Source organism: Pelobates fuscus, chromosome 3 (assembly GCF_036172605.1).
Source record: "Pelobates fuscus isolate aPelFus1 chromosome 3, aPelFus1.pri, whole genome shotgun sequence".
Taxonomy (NCBI): Eukaryota; Metazoa; Chordata; class Amphibia; order Anura; family Pelobatidae; genus Pelobates; species Pelobates fuscus.
In genome coordinates this window covers 357,786,162-357,802,507 of record NC_086319.1, presented here as the reverse complement: position 1 = coordinate 357,802,507, position 16,346 = coordinate 357,786,162, and the positions used below count along the sequence as shown (strand labels likewise).

The 16,346-nt window shown below is 36.1% G+C and overlaps 1 protein-coding gene across 5 annotated transcripts in view; it reads right to left on the bottom strand.

The window, feature by feature from the left end:
• ADGRL1 (adhesion G protein-coupled receptor L1) overlaps positions 1–16,346 on the bottom strand; it is a 283,392-nt gene that overhangs the window by 234,198 nt on the left and 32,848 nt on the right. Inside the window, exon 1 of one of the 5 annotated variants that reach the window (XM_063449239.1) lies at positions 13,481–13,541. The exons of the other annotated variants lie outside the window; for them this stretch is intronic. The gene's annotated coding sequence lies outside the window, so the exon portion shown is untranslated. Of the gene's footprint in view, positions 1–13,480; positions 13,542–16,346 lie in introns of those variants that run through there. 5 annotated transcript variants of the gene reach the window in all.

Here is a 16,346-nt window from a genome sequence, read left to right as displayed (position 1 = left end):
ACTTTTTTTCCCTTTACTGTATACAATTTAGTCAACTGAAAAATATTTTTTTTCAGATAAATTGATTCGACTGAACTACATTTTTCCACTGTGCACATGTTTATCATATAATACTCAATACACTCTGAATTGTGAGTTTGCAAGTGTTTTAATACTTACACACAAGCAATTGTGACCACTTGGTTGTTTTTTTTCCCTGGAGGCTGATGCACAGATATCAGTTCAGTTGTCAGAGTGATTTCCATGGTGGAGAACGCTGATTCACAGATAATAGACAGTATGGTTAGCCAAACTAATTTCTAATATGTATAGAATGTTGGTGGGCACTATGATTATTCACTCATCGTGGGTAATGTAGTAACTGGAAGTGGTGACATTTGTTAGGTAATACAATGGGATTATGACGCATGTCTCATCAAACCATTACATACTTCTGTACTTTCTATAATAAGACAGGTTCAACTTAACTCTCAGATATCCTGGCCTGTGCTGTTAGGGTACCAAGAACTAACCAAAATTGCCTTTTAGGCTACGAAGACTCATATAATAGAGAAAAAGAGCATTACTAAACAGGCAAATTATTAGCCAGACTGAGTCCCACCTAAGAAAGGAGAATAAGGGGAAAAAAAAAGCAGTGCCCAAATGTACTTATTGTCTGGCGATGTCATGTCTATCAGGGACCCGTTGTTTCAGTAGTAACATAAGCAATTGTAGCTATTTAAAAAATATATATATATTTATATATGTAAGAATTAAAATGTTATTTGCCTGTATTTTTGGGGAGTGGTTTGGGTCTAAGTCTTGATTTTATATTTTTTGATAAGCTTTTAAAATTATTTAGTACGTTTGAAGAAACTTTTAAAATTATTTAATACTTTGTAAAAATATTTTAATATTTTGATATTGGTTTTTATATATAATATATAATATATATATAATATACTTTTTTTTAACATTTTAATATTGTGAAAAAAAATTATAAAAGTTTATCCAAAAATATGAAATTGATGCTGGAGTATCCAGGCTGCAGTTTTGCTCTTATTGATCAAAGCAAATGATCAAGTTGACTTTAAGGAAAATCAATTTGCCAAATGATGTCATTATATAATTCAGCTATTCATTCATTAAGGTCACTTTACCATATTATTAATTAATTTACACATTATCCATTCATTCATATCACTTTGACATATCATTGATTCTTCCGTTCATGTTTCTATTTCATTTAATATATGTGGCTCTGCACAGTTTGTCATTTGCATGCAATATAAGCTATTTTTTTAATTGTCCCTCCCATCGCTGATCTAGCCCACATCACGGCATACTATGTAACATATCTGCTTTCGTCACATCACCATCAGAAATAAAAAAAAATGGGATAACAGATTTATCATCTATAACACTTACACTGCTACTGTACGGTATAATCCAGAAAAGTGGTTTAAGCGAAGGATATATTGATATTTTCTTTTGTTTTGGACCCCAGAAGAACAAAGGGCTTAGCTGGCCTATCTGCTATCCTGATATAGGAATAGGTTCTACACTTGGTACATCAGCCAAATCAGCAAAGTGCTCAATATTTAGATCATTATACTGTGCATAGCTTTTCATGGTATCAGAGGACCTAATGCGCTATTGTAATGCTAAGTTAATAATTAATTAGTGTATTTGGCCTAATAGATTGCTGGGTGGACTTTTGAATTCTTGCTTTCTGGAACCACATTATTATACGTGTGTAAAAAAACACTGGCTACTATTAGTACACGGAACACACTGCCTGTGAGTGTGGTCAATGGCCGTAGCTTTCAAGGATATCAGTCTGTCCTAAGGCAAGAATAATAGATGATGTGAGTGTGAATATTCTTTAAAAAAAAATGAGCAAACACATCTTTATATATATCTTGAGTGTCTGCAATTTGTAAAACATGGCATGCATTTATTACTGTCTTTATACTCCTTTGTATTGGAAATAGTCTCCTATAAATGATGCACTTTATTTTTAATCATGTTTTTGATTATCGAAATTAGTGTATTAGTGTATATATTTTCATGCACACTGTATGATTCCTATGTTTGTGCAGTTTTCCCTTTATTTGTATTCACACAGAGGTTAAAACCCTCTGACCCATATAGAAATCCCATCCATACCACAATTATGCATAAACCAATATGTTTGCTATATGATCTGTACTGGAAATATAATTAGCATAATCGTGTTACCTTTTGATCAGCAGTGTGGAGCATGTTAAATTAAAAATATCCCTTAGCTAAGGGGTGATGCATAATTATCACAAGTCTAAAGAATGATGAGAGAGGATATTATCTTGTGAAAGTGTCTCATTCATTCCTTGCCCAGGGTCAAAGTAAAATTATCCAGAGCACCAGACCTAACGTTGAGTTGACAGAGGCTGTTTTGGCGAGCAAGACAGACCGTTCTATAATTTTATTAAATTGTTAGAAGGGTCCCCCAATAATGAAATATGAAATAATTTTTTTGTCACTTGTTTACTTCAATAAATAATATTTAAAGACAAAAATGTCAACTGTAAGATTTCATCTAAGTGCCGGTGATTTTTCCAACAAATGTAAACTAATTTGATTCTAGATGTCCAAAACCTCTTGGTAACAAGTTGGTGCTAAAAATGTCTTTGTGCTTTTAATAGTGTCGATTACATTTTTTGTTTTATTTTGTTGTCCTCAGATTTCCAATATGGCCTGTCAATGCCCTCTAATCCTTATTTTTAATACTTGGAGACTTGGAGACTGGATTCTTTCTAACACACTCTCTAAAGGACACTGAGATAGCCTCTGCTAGAAAGACCCCCCTCCATGGCCCATTAGCCCTCAATTGTAGTCTCTACTGGGGCCTCGAAGGGATTATTGCACTTTTGTTCCTTGTGTCTAAAGATTGTGTAGGGTGTGGCTGGAGGCGGTGCATGGAGGCGGGACATGGGTGGCGCTTGCTGCGGTGTATGGGTGGGGCCTGTAAGGGGGCCCTTGATTTATTTTGCCCGGGGGCCCTGAGGGTTCTCAGTCCGCCCCTGGAGAGGGGTCACTCTACATAGTTACATAGGCTGAAAAGAGACATGCGTTCATCAAGCTCGGCCTTTCTCACATCTGTTTTTGCTATTGATCCAAAAGAAGGCAAAAAAAAAGAAAGAAAAAAAAACAGTTTGAAGCGTTTCCAGTTTTTCATCAAACTAGGAAGAAATTCCTTCTCGACCCCAGAATGGCAGTAAGATCTCTTGTTTAGTAATCATTATTCTTGGCTTCTCAAAACGTCGGAAATATTTATCTGAACCACATTTCCAGTGAAACTCGTCCATCCGTTAAGTTAGATCCAAGTTACCCTTCACTACACTGACAGATGGTTATTTTGTAGTATATGTGCTTATGGAGCTAGCATACAGCTTTACAGTGTGTAGTTGCCATTTCCCTTTAAACCATAAATGACCTATAGTGCCCACGTGCTGGACCTTCTGTAACCAGGCCTACTAGGATAACCCTATAGATTGAGTAAACCGACTATACTTGAACTGAATGGAATGAGCTGGGGTTCTCCTCTTGGCTGCTTTCTGAATTCTGAGATTACATAACAAAACATTACAGCAGAACATTACAAAACCAGTGCATTATAATAATATTTCCATCTTTGTTAACCTGCCTTGTGCTCTCTTTATTTTACTACCAGCTGTGAGTTGTACTGTATCATACCATAACATCAGACAGTATCTAGCAGTAACACCTTTTATTCCGCCGTTAAGGCAGCTTTGGAGTGATAGTGCGTACCTCCTCACAGTAAGTGCAAAATGAAGCTAAAGAAGCAAATCATTAGAAGCGAGGTTTATCTGAGCGTATGATCCCTTATACATGTGCACAGACTGTTTCCAGGTACGTACTTGTAACACCTATTTATCTTAACGTAGCTGCAAATCCCAAGACTGCAGCCATGTATGTATTCTCTCCATAGAAGAGATACGTATGGGGTCAGTCCTACTGCAATGGATTCTCATTAAGTAGTGTACTTCTTATCAAAACTGTGTTGGGGCAATAGGCAATGTACCACTTGCTGCTGATGTATTTTCCTTGCCAATTAATCATCATAGAGCAATGTTTGTTGCGTGGCACCTGCTTTTAGGTCACTGAGGACAGTATGTGATGCTCCATTTAACTGAACCCAGTACTGGCAATGCTGCTAAAATGAATGCACTATGTATTAAAACATAAATACAAAGGGGTATATACCGTATATACTCGAGTATAAGCCGACCCGAATATAAGCCGAGGCCCCTAATTTTACCCCAAAAAACTGGGAAAACTTATTGACTCGAGTATAAGACTAGGGTGGGAAATGCAGCGGCTACTGGTAAATTTCTAAATAAAATTAGATCCTAAAAAAATATATTAATTGAATATTTATTTACAGTGTGTGTATATGAGTGCAGCGTGTGTGTATGAGTGCAGTGTGTGTAGTAGTGCAGTGTGTGTAGTAGTGCAGTGTGTGTAGTAGTGCAGTGTGTGTATGAATGCAGTGTGTATGAATGCAGTGTGTATGAGTGCAGTGTGTATGAGTGCAGTGTGTATGAATGCAGTGTGTATGAATGCAGTGTGTATGAATGCAGTGTGTGTATGAATGCAGTGTGTGTATGAGTGCAGTGTGTATGAATGCAGTGTGTATGAGTGCAGTGTGTATGAGTGCAGTGTGTGTATGAGTGCAGTGTGTGTATGAGTGCAGTGTGTATGAGTGCAGTGTGTATGAGTGCAGTGTGTATGAATGCAGTGTGTATGAGTGCAGTGTGTATGAGTGCAGTGTGTGTATGAATGCAGTGTGTGTATGAGTGCAGTGTGTGTATGAATGCAGTGTGTGTATGAGTGCAGTGTGTGTATGAGTGCAGTGTGTGTATGAGTGCAGTGTGTATGAGTGCAGTGTGTATGAGTGCAGTGTGTATGAATGCAGTGTGTATGAGTGCAGTGTGTATGAATGCAGTGTGTATGAGTGCAGTGTGTATGAATGCAGTGTGTGTATGAGTGCAGTGTGTATGAATGCAGTGTGTATGAGTGCAGTGTGTATGAGTGCAGTGTGTATGAATGCAGTGTGTGTATGAATGCAGTGTGTATGAGTGCAGTGTGTATGAGTGCAGTGTGTATGAATGCAGTGTGTGTATGAATGCAGTGTGTGTATGAATGCAGTGTGTATGAATGCAGTGTGTGTATGAATGCAGTGTGTGTGTGTGTGTGTGTGTGTGTGTGTGTGTGTGTGTTGAAGAGCCTTGGTGGGGGGTGGGCAATTTTATTATTTTTTTAAAAAATATATTTTAATTTTTTTATTTATTTATTATTTCTTATTATTTAATTTAATTAACTTTTTTATTTTATTATTATTCATTTTTTTTTTCGTCCCCCCTCCCTGCTTGATTCATGGCAGGGAGGGGGGCTCCTTCCCTGGTGGTCCAGCATTGGCAGTTCAGTGGGGGGAGAAGGGGGCTGTCAGAGCTGTACTTACCTTTCCTGCAGCTCTTGTCAGCTCTCTTCTCCTCCTCTGCGCCGTCCGTGCAGCTCTTCTGTCAGCTCCCAGTGTAAATCTCGCGAGAGCCGCGGCTCTCGCGAGATTTACACTGGGAGCTGACCGAGGTGCTGAACGGACGGCGCAGAGGAGAAGGGAGCTGACAGGAGCTGCAGGAAAGGTAAGTACAGCTCTGCCAGCACCCCTCTCCCCCCCAGTCTGTATTATGGCAATGCAAATTGCCATAATACAGACTATTGACTCGAGTATAAGCCGAGTTGGGGTTTTTCAGCACAAAAAATGTGCTGAAAAACTCGGCTTATACTCGAGTATATACGGTAATTAACCGTACTAGAATGATCTATAACTAAGAACATGGGATGGTCCTATAAGCCCCTTCACAGTAAAATCAATATCTATGTACCTATCTATGTATCTATCTATCTATCTATCTATCTATCGTTCTATCTATCTTTCTATCTATCTACTTGTTTACATCAATAAAGAATATTTAAAGAAATAAATGTCAACTGTAAGATTTCATCTAAGTGCCTGTGATTTTTCCAAAAAATGTAAACTCATTTGATTCCAAAACCTCTTGGTAACAATTTGGTACTAGAAATGTCTTCGTGCTTTTAATAGTGTCGATTACATTTTTTGTTTTATTTTGTTTTTCTCATATTTCCAATATGGCCTGTCAATGCCCTCTAATACTTATTTTTAAAACTTGGAGGCTGTTAGTCATGAGGCCAGAGATCTTTAGACTAATAACTAGGATCATTGTCCTGACTCAATGGAAGTGTAGTGCAATGGCTGCAAAGTTGCCAAGTTTCCAAAGAGGCATTCCCCTTGAAGATAATCAGTAAACATGTTTACCGTCCCATGCTCCTATAAAGCATATTGTAAAAAAATTACAACTATAAGAGTTCATATGAGTGTCTGTAATGCAAATGAAAATGTTTCCTGTTTCCAGAAGCAAACTAGGTTACAACCTGGCACTGACAAAAATCTATTTGTTTTAATGTTGACGTTGATTTCCCCCCCCCCCCCAATTACTCATGTTTCCATTCCAATATAGTTTGACAATGCTCTTTCATTCCTATTTTCGATACTTGGAGGCTATTAGTCATAGATCTCACTGACCCTATGAACAAAAATCACTAGGACCATTGCCCTCACTCCACAGAAGCCTAGAAGAATGGTTGCTACATTTCCAAACAAACATTCCCCTTGCAGTCTATCAGTAAAATAATGCCTTGTATATATTCAAAATGTCTATTCTGCTGTGCTAAAATGATTGATATTATGCCTGCTACTTTATTGCTTAGAAAGATGAGAGGGGTCACTCTACATAGTTTCATAGGCTGAAAGAGACATGCGTTCATCAAACTCGGCCTTTCTTACATCTGTTTTTGCTATTGATCTAAAAGAAGGCAAAAAAAAAAAGAAAAAAACAGTCTGACGCGTTTCCAGTTTTTCAACAAACTAGGAAGAAATTCCTTCTTGACCCCAGAATGGCAGTAAGATCTCTTGTTTAGTTATCATTATGCTTGGCTTCTCAAAATGACAGAAATATTTATATGAACCACATTTCCAGTGAAACTCGTCCATCCGTTAAGTTAGATCCAAGTTACCCATCACTGCACTGACAGATGGTTATTTTGTAGTATATGTGCTTATGGAGCTAGCATACAGCTTTACAGTGTGTTTGTTGCCATTTCGCTTTAAACCATAAATGACCTATAGTGCCCACGTGCTGGACCTTCTGTAACTAGGCCTACTAGGATAACCCTATAGATTGAGTAAACCGACTATACTTGAACTGAATGGAATAAGCTGGGGTTCTCCTCTTGGCTGCTTTCTGAATTCTGATATTACATAACAAAACATTACCGCAGAACATTACAAAACCAGTGCATTATAATAATATTTCCATCTTTGTTAACCTGCCTTGTGCTATCTTTATGTTACTACCAGCTGTGGGTTGTACTGTATCATACCATAACATCAGACAGTATCTAGCAGTAACACCTTTTATTCAGCAGCTAAGGCAGCTTTGGAGTGATAGTTTGTACCTCCTCACAGTAAGTGCAAAATTAAGCTAAAGAAGCAAATCATTAGAAGCAAGGTTTATCTGAGCTTACGATCCCTCATACATGAGCACAGACTGTTTCCAGGTACGTACTTGTAACACCTATTTATCTTAACGTAGCTGCAAATCCCAAGACTGCAGCCATGTATGTATTCTCTCCATAGAAGAGATACGTATGGGGTCAGTCCTACTGCAATGGATTCTCATTAAGTAGTGTACTTCTTATCAAAACTGTGTTGGGGCAATAGGCAATGTACCACTTGTTGCTGATGTACGGTATTTCCCTTGCCAATTAATCATCATAGAGCAATGTGTGTTGTAGGGCACCTGCTTTTAGGTCACTGAGGACAGTATGTGATGCTCCATATAACTGAACCCAGTACTGGCAATGCTGCTAAAATGAATGCACTATGTATTAAAACATAAATACAAAGAGGTATATAATTAACCTTACTAGAATGATCTATAACTAAGAACATGGGATGGTCCTATAAGCCCCTTCACAGTAAATTAATATCTATGTACCTATCTATGTATCTATCTATCTATCTATCTATCTATCTCCCTTACCTTTAAATGTGTTCAAGATCATGGTAATTTTCCACACGTGTAACAATAAATAACACATGATGTCAAAGGAAGTAAGGAGGTGAGCACATAAACAGATCAACGTGTTCTACAATGCCGATCAAAACATTATTTTTTTTGTGCAAAATTATCATTCAATGGCCCATTTGTCATAAAAAATGGTCATAGTTTGAAGTACATGGGGCATATGTTTGACCCTACATTATGAAGCACTACCCCAAATGAAAAAAAAGAAGCAAGCGCTAGGTACAGAGCGAAGAAATTGTCTAGGTAAAATACAAATAATAATAATAAGGATAAGTGGGACAAGAAATAAAGTTTATTTAAGAAAAAAAAAAAAAAAAAAAACAACAACTAAGAATTAAAACAATATTGCGTGCAATAATGGAGAATATCAGTTACATATTAAAATACTTTAAAAAGTACCATCAAACACAATTATATCAAAATTAAAAAAAAAAAAGCTGTTAAAGTAAAAGATCACGTAGGCTCTTGCCCTTTTATTAAATTAAATACCACTTGCATAGGTGATATGCACATTATATGTTGTTTCCCTCTATGGTACTCATATGTATGGCACATAATAGGATGCTTTCATTATCTCGCATAAAAAAAAAACACTTGCGCTATTCAGAACACTTGATGTCACTTGTATTGTTTAGCTCATTAAATGACACTTGCATCGTTAGGCACACCAAATAATGATTGCATGGTTTGGCTCAAGAAATGATGCTTGCACTGTTTGAGACACCAATTGACGATGGCCTAGTTTGGGTCATTAAATGTTGCTTGGGTAGGCCGGCTCGCCAAATGACGATTGCTTCTTTGTTTGGCAGCCTGAATGACGTTTATATGGTTTGAGACACAAAATGTGAACAGTACCTAAGCACTGTTTCCAAACCCCAGTGACACTTCCGCTGCATATAATATAACAAAAAAAAATAAAAATACTTGTATGTTATCTCACAAGAAACTTGTATAATTTGGATTATCAAATGACAATAGGATTGTTGATGTATCTCAATATATTTACATTGAACTCTTTACTAAATGACCCTTGTATTCTTTAGCTCAATGAATTACAATTTTATTGTTTGAGTTAGCAAATGTTCTCATTAGCAAAATGTAATTTCAAACTATTTTGTGTTCATATATTTGAAACAAACCATCAGATGCTCGGTAACTGAGGCCAGGATATATTTATCAAATGAAAAAAAAAAAAAACACACACAAAGCCTCATGCAAATTTAACAAATGTAGGCATGTCATACTTCGTGTAGAATGTCTTTACTGATTACACAACAATATTTTTAACAAAATTATTTATGAATCCTTTACTGGTTGCTCAACCAAATTCCAAAGCAAAAAAATGTAAAATTCCATCCTAACACGTAATTCCTTCGTATGCACCAGTTAAATGTAAGTATGTGTACATTTAATGCATGAACCACCTACATAGTCTTGAAAAATGTAATCAAACATCACTTGCATACGTCGGCTTTATTGCACATTAAAATGTCTATAAAACCATTCAAATATACTGGCTCTAATAAAGTCAATTACATGAAATACTGCACGGAACAATATATGTGGATGTAAAATCCAGAAAACAAATGTGAATGAACTGTGCAATTAACCCATAGGTAATTTAATTTTCACACTTATCAACGGTGTTTTAGATTGTCAAACATGTTTTCATGATTAAATAGGCAATACAAATGAATAATAGGGCCATCTAAGCTAAAATGGAGAAAAGCTTAAAGTAAAACTCCACTATACAAATAAAAAATAAAATAAATTACAAATCACTGTTTAGTAGATTTATCCGCAGAGAAAAACAGGCATGCATTAAATTAAATTAAGCCTTTTTTAAATAGAGGATATTACTTTACACAGGTGTTCTGTTCAATTGCTGCCTTTTGAGTTTAGCTCCACTTAGCTAAGCAAACCAGGAAGTAACAGAACCGGTTGTCTGATTGACAGCCAGGGAGTTGTAACAAGGTTAATATATAAAAGTGGTTGAAATGTTAAATGGAAAAGAATGAACACTCTTCACAAACTGTTTTAGTTGTTTTGAGTGTTCATTTAATAGCTTGCACTGTGTGAAAATGGTTACCATGATAGGAAACGCTCCTGGTATTTTTGTTAGGGATAGGGCTTTTGGTTGAAATTGTGTCATATGTTCATGGAATTTGATATTATCTTGTCATAGGGCAAAATAGTAAGCTGTTATGATTCCTGTACCACCAGGTACAGATGACACACAAGTACACTATTCTACCCCTCATCACTATTCCTTCCCTTTGGAATTAGGGCAGTAATTGGCTCTCTATTGTCTTTAAAGTGATGTATAAATAAATAAATAAATTCTAGCTGAAACAAATTATTTATTCTCTCTCAGATTTAAATTATTCTTTGATATTGAATATCCAAATTCTTTTGCTTCCCACCTGTTCCATATTGAAAATCAGTTAACCTAATGCAACCCAATCTTTATCGCTTGCTATGTACCCCACATTCCTCTTTACATTATTTTCTTCCCCATGCATCACTCTTGTAGGATATTGTACAACTATACCAAGTACATCTTATATAAAGTTAGCATATACAACCTATATCAGTCTAATTGGTAATCTAACACCTTCAACTTTCTTCTCATCTTAATCCCAGCTTAAACTCTCTTATGCAGGACTTTAATGCCCTACCTAAAAATAGTCTTTGCAGACCCTGAAAAATATGAGCCTTATGTATGGCAAAAAATTTGGTTTTTCCCAACTGATAAAGTTTGGATTTTAGAACTTTTTTGGTTCTGAAGAATTCCAGCCAAAAATAGTTTGGTTCAATTCCAGATTTTGGTTTGGCTTGAAAAATTTAGTATCAAAGGAAAAATGATTGACTACTGATGAAGCTCTACATTGAAGGAAAAAAGGTGACCACAGTGTCCTTAAAAAACAAACAAACAAACAAACAAACAACAAAAAAAGAAATCAGCTCTCAAACTGTAAATTAGGGATTGAAAGATGTTAACTGGCAATGGCTACTAGACTTGTGCACTGCAAAATGTTTTCGGTTCTTCTGAATTGATTTTTCAGATTTTTTAAAATGTTTTTTTTGAAATGTTGTGGATTTGAAGAATTTCATTTAAAGTTTGTTTTAAAATTCTGATATTCAAAATGACACAGAATTGGACAAAGTTCGATCTTGTCCAAAACAAATCTCCAAGTATGAAAAATATCGGAATGTACTTCAACCTTTTGGGTTATGACGGTAAACTCCTACCTCATCCTATATTTTCCCTTCTTATTCTAACTCTATTACATCTACTTTATCTATCGATTCTGTAAGACGTTCACATAGTTAGATACATATTATACAGACGGCAATGATTCTTCCTTTCTACATACACTGTAATCTCATTTTATTTAAATATGATCCTATTCAATCAGACCGTGGGTCTTTTCTTGGTTCACTAGTTGCAGGTGGACTACATTCCCCAAAATGCTCTGACAGTTGTTAGCTAGCAGATAATTGAATAATGAATGTTAGATACACCTTTGGGCTATAATATCTTGTTCACACATATTCTATTTGCTTGTCATCAGTTACTTGTACATTTTGCTAACTCATTATACTGCACTGTTGAATATGTTAACACTTAACAAACAAAATGGTAATCGCATGGTGGACGAATGTTCAGGCCTGATGCAGTATCAATTACTGTCTGGAGATCCATTCCTAATTCTGGTCCAGAGATTTGGTGCAGCCAGTAACAGGTGCAGGGAATGCATAATTAAAAGACTGCAGGATTTCAGAATGCTTGCAGAGGGGAAGAGGAAGGATCCCTGTGTTTTCAGGCCAAGGAGAGGACCTGTGATGTCCGTATGATTGCCTTCCAGTTGTGACTTCGTGGGAGGCTTTCAAGAACATGCCCTGTCTAAGCCTAGCACGAAGTTACGTTAGACAAGAATTCACACCTTTCAACCTACGCCATTCAAGAATCCAAATTTTGATATGGTACACTGACAGTGCTAATTCACTAAAGTTAGAAATTTCATAACAAAGTGAATCCAAAGTAAATTTCAAATGTAAAATAAAAACGGACCAACTGGAAAGTCAGCTATTGTTATACGTCTTGCTACAAGCATAGTTTCAAAGAATCTTGCTACAAGCATAGTTTCAAAGAATATACGTCTTGCTACAAGCATAGTTTCAAAGAATCTTGTTTTATCCTCCAGAGAATCTTGCTTCACATCTGGGTAAGTTAGGGTTGGATTCAATTGCTGCAGCAGGGACAACATATTGAGGAGGAACAGTAGCTGTAACACCGTTTACAACAACATTCCTTAATGAGTTAGAGGATTCCTCAATCACTGGGGCAGCCACATTCTCAGATGACTCATCAACCGTAAGCTCACTAGGATACTTACATTTCCATAACGGAGCACATCGTAACCAACCATTAATGGACTCACCCATGTAGTTCCGGTGCTCGATGTTCTGCCCCTCTTATGCACATATGTTTGAGCATAGCCAAATGCTCATCACTGAAATAGCCCTCTGTAAGCCATGGTATAATCATTCCTTGATATCCTTCTGCCCAACCTTCTAAATTATCACACAATGAGTCTACATAATAGTCACCTATTATTTCCTCCACAAACTGCTTAAGGGTACGACGCTCTCTTGGAATTGCACACTTTAAAGGGGGAGGCTTGAAGAGAGCACCTATAAGCTATGGCTTGTAAGTCCTATACTTTATGGACTTTGACTGGACCTCCTGAGGGTTAGTCTGCTTACTCTGGGGAGTACCCATGTTAACAACTCTAGGGATAACAACAATACATAACTTTACATTCTAATACTCTATGATTTAACTTGTATGACTTTATGCAATACTTAATTTTACAACAATGTCTAAAATGTAAAATCTTTACCCCAGTTTCCCAAAAACAAATTAACTTGTAACACCTTAACTTAACTTATATTCTAAAGAATAGCAACTTTAACGTAACTTATACTTCTACAATATCCACTTATCTTAATTTTATACTTCTATAATAACAACTAAATCATACATATGCAAACACAAAATTTAACAGAGCTCATTACCATACATTGACCTTAAACACACTATACTTAAAATACACTTGAACTTTTCCTGTTACACGGGTCAATACCCCCAAACTAATACTCATATTAGTCAACTATACACCTCACATAAAAACACCATTCTAAGGAGATATATAGAGAGAAAAATATACAGCTTTTCTGGCACAAGATAAAAATCGATTCCTTACCTCCTTAAAATATTTATATCTGATGATGACGCCACAGGAAAATATCCCAGACCAGCCCCTACAATTGTTATAGTAACTGCTGTGAGGAATTTTTCCAGTACCCCTTAATAATCCCGAACCTGGGACCAAACACACAGGCCGCAGACAGAGACAGACAGGAAGACCACAAGGCGCGTTGGGAGATGAGATTTAAAATAACAACACAGACACTCTGTCTGATTTATTGGTGCAAATGACAGACTTTATATAGTAAAAAATAGTTAATTAATTATAAATGTACATGGCAAAAGTAATATGGCCAAAGATATAAATGCGTAAATTGGCAATAATATCATGTCAAGCTAATCTATAACAAACAGTCAGAGAGATGTTTTATTGACTTAACAAGATACGATGTTCTGAAACATTTACTTTGTAACTAAATCTGCAGGTTTGCTAAAATGAAGGTTATTCATCTTTAGTAAAATTACTGTGTTTTCTAAAGTAAGGTAATATGAAGTTTGGTCATAGTAACGAGGCACAATATTGTAACTATAATATCTTAACACTAAAATTAATATATGAGTAGATACAGGATACATATATATGATTGATTATGACAGTGATTACATTCCTTATACTTACAAGGCCGTATTGTCTAAATGTTGTAGCGGCATATCTACTTTTATAACAGCTATACTTCCATTGTGGCTTCGTTGGCCTTAAATTTAAATTTCACTTTGCTTTCATGACAATTCTTAATTTTAGCAAATAACTTTGTCGATTCATCACTGTTGAGAGAGGATTTCACAGATCCTCTCCACTGTTAGAAAGAAAAAAAAACGCCAAAGTGACTGAAAAAAAGCTTCAATCAAGAAGCTATATTTAAATGCCAGGTGTTTCAGGATAAATGCTGGGATATTATACACAACTACTAATATTAGGCTCTCTAAAACAGCAAGACTTTCCCTGGCAAATCCATGCAGCTTTTTATCCAATCTCTAAAAATGTGGTTTTACTTAGCTAATCGGCTAAAATATTAGGTTTAGTGAATGGTTTCCCCCCCACTTCTCTTACACACTCTCATCTTATCATTCTCTCCCCATTCTCTTACCTGCTCAATCTCTCGCCATTCTCTTACCTGCTCATTCTCTCACCTGCGCTTTCTAGAAACATAGAATGTGACGGCAGATAAGAACCATTCGGCCCATCTAGTCTGCCCAGTTTTCTAAATACTTTCATTAGTCCCTGGCCTTATCTTATAGTTAGGGTAGCCTTATGCCTATCCCATGCATGCTTAAACTCCTTTACTGTGTTAACCTCTACCACTTCAGCTGGAAGGCTATTCCGTGCATCCACTACCCTCTCAGTAAAGTAATACTTCCATATATTATTTTTAAACCTTTGCCCCTCTAATTTAAGACTATGTCCTCTTGTTGTGGTAGTTTTTCTTCGTTTAAATATAGTCTCCTCCTTTACTGTGTTGATTCTCTTTATGTATTTAAATGTTTCTATCATATCCCCCCTGTCTCGTCTTTCTTCTAAGCTATTTCCTTTAACTTCTTCATTCTTTTATCTGCTCATTCTCTCTTCAATCTCTCACCGGCTTATTCTCCCTCTTTCTACCTGCTTATATTAGTTTTTGTTTTTTTTACTTTCTCTCATCCTCTCTTACCTGCTCATCCTTTCTTCCTCCTCAGACCCTCTCATTCTCTCTCCCTCATCCTACATGCTTATTTTTTCTATGCTTGCTTTCATCCTATACACTGCCCTTTATCCATGACCTTATCTCTCTTCCAGCTATTCAGCCATGTTATTGGTAAAATCCATCTAACTGGAAAGGCTTTCTTTTGAATGGGAATAGATTATTCATGAACGCTATGATGGTCAAGTAGGCAGATCTGACTGTGGAATTCTCTTGAGAATTAAAGGTGCAGTAATAATGATTTTTCACTAAGTATCCTCAGTTTGCCACTATCTGATCTCGCTTTTTTTTTTTAACTTGTGTTTTTTCTTAGGATTGCAGTTCTTTGAAGATATACCGTAAAGTGACTAATTCCGTAAGCAGCTATGTACAACTCAAAGGGCAGTTCTCGTGACATGAACTGAACATGTATTGCGTTGGTATTCAGCACCCCGGCAGTCAAGCTAACTTTTGGACAGTCATCAAAAAAAGGTACTGTCAGAGTTTTAAATCTGTAAAATACCAGAAAAACAATCCTTTACAAACAAACTCTGGATTTGTATATTAAAAGACAATGCATGGAAAGGATCATATTCTACTATATGACCTCAGACAGCTTTAATATGTGTATCCATAATCTTCTATTATTTACCTTAAATAAATAAACATTCTGTAAAATAAACATGTTGTGGGTCCAAATGAACCACAACCTTGGTCATTTATATTGGTACGGTTGTGGTTAATTTGGACCCACAACATGTTTATTTTATTATGGAAAAGGGTTTTTACTTGAATGATCACACTTTGAATAAATATAATTTCCTGTGGAGTTTGTGATGGTAATATTTCCCAAACCGTAACTTTAACGGTGAAACACTAAATCAGCATAGAGGGTAAAAGGAAACTAGTACCGCTCACCTCCTCATCGTATGGAACAACCTTTTTGTTTTTTTATTTTTTTAATTAATTTTGGTTTTCTTTTCTGGGTTTTTTTCTTTTCGTTTTCATGTAATTATTAATAGGACGAAGTGCATTTTAAGGTTTATCTAACCTTATTGGTTAATGTTATGTGTCTGACGGTTTGATGTATTTCTATGTTATGTATTGTGAAGTTGTAATAAAAAAAAAAATAACCACAACCTAAGAGTTCCCACCAGAAGTGAGGCCGGCAAGAGAAAACTGGCAAATGGGTTACTGTACCCC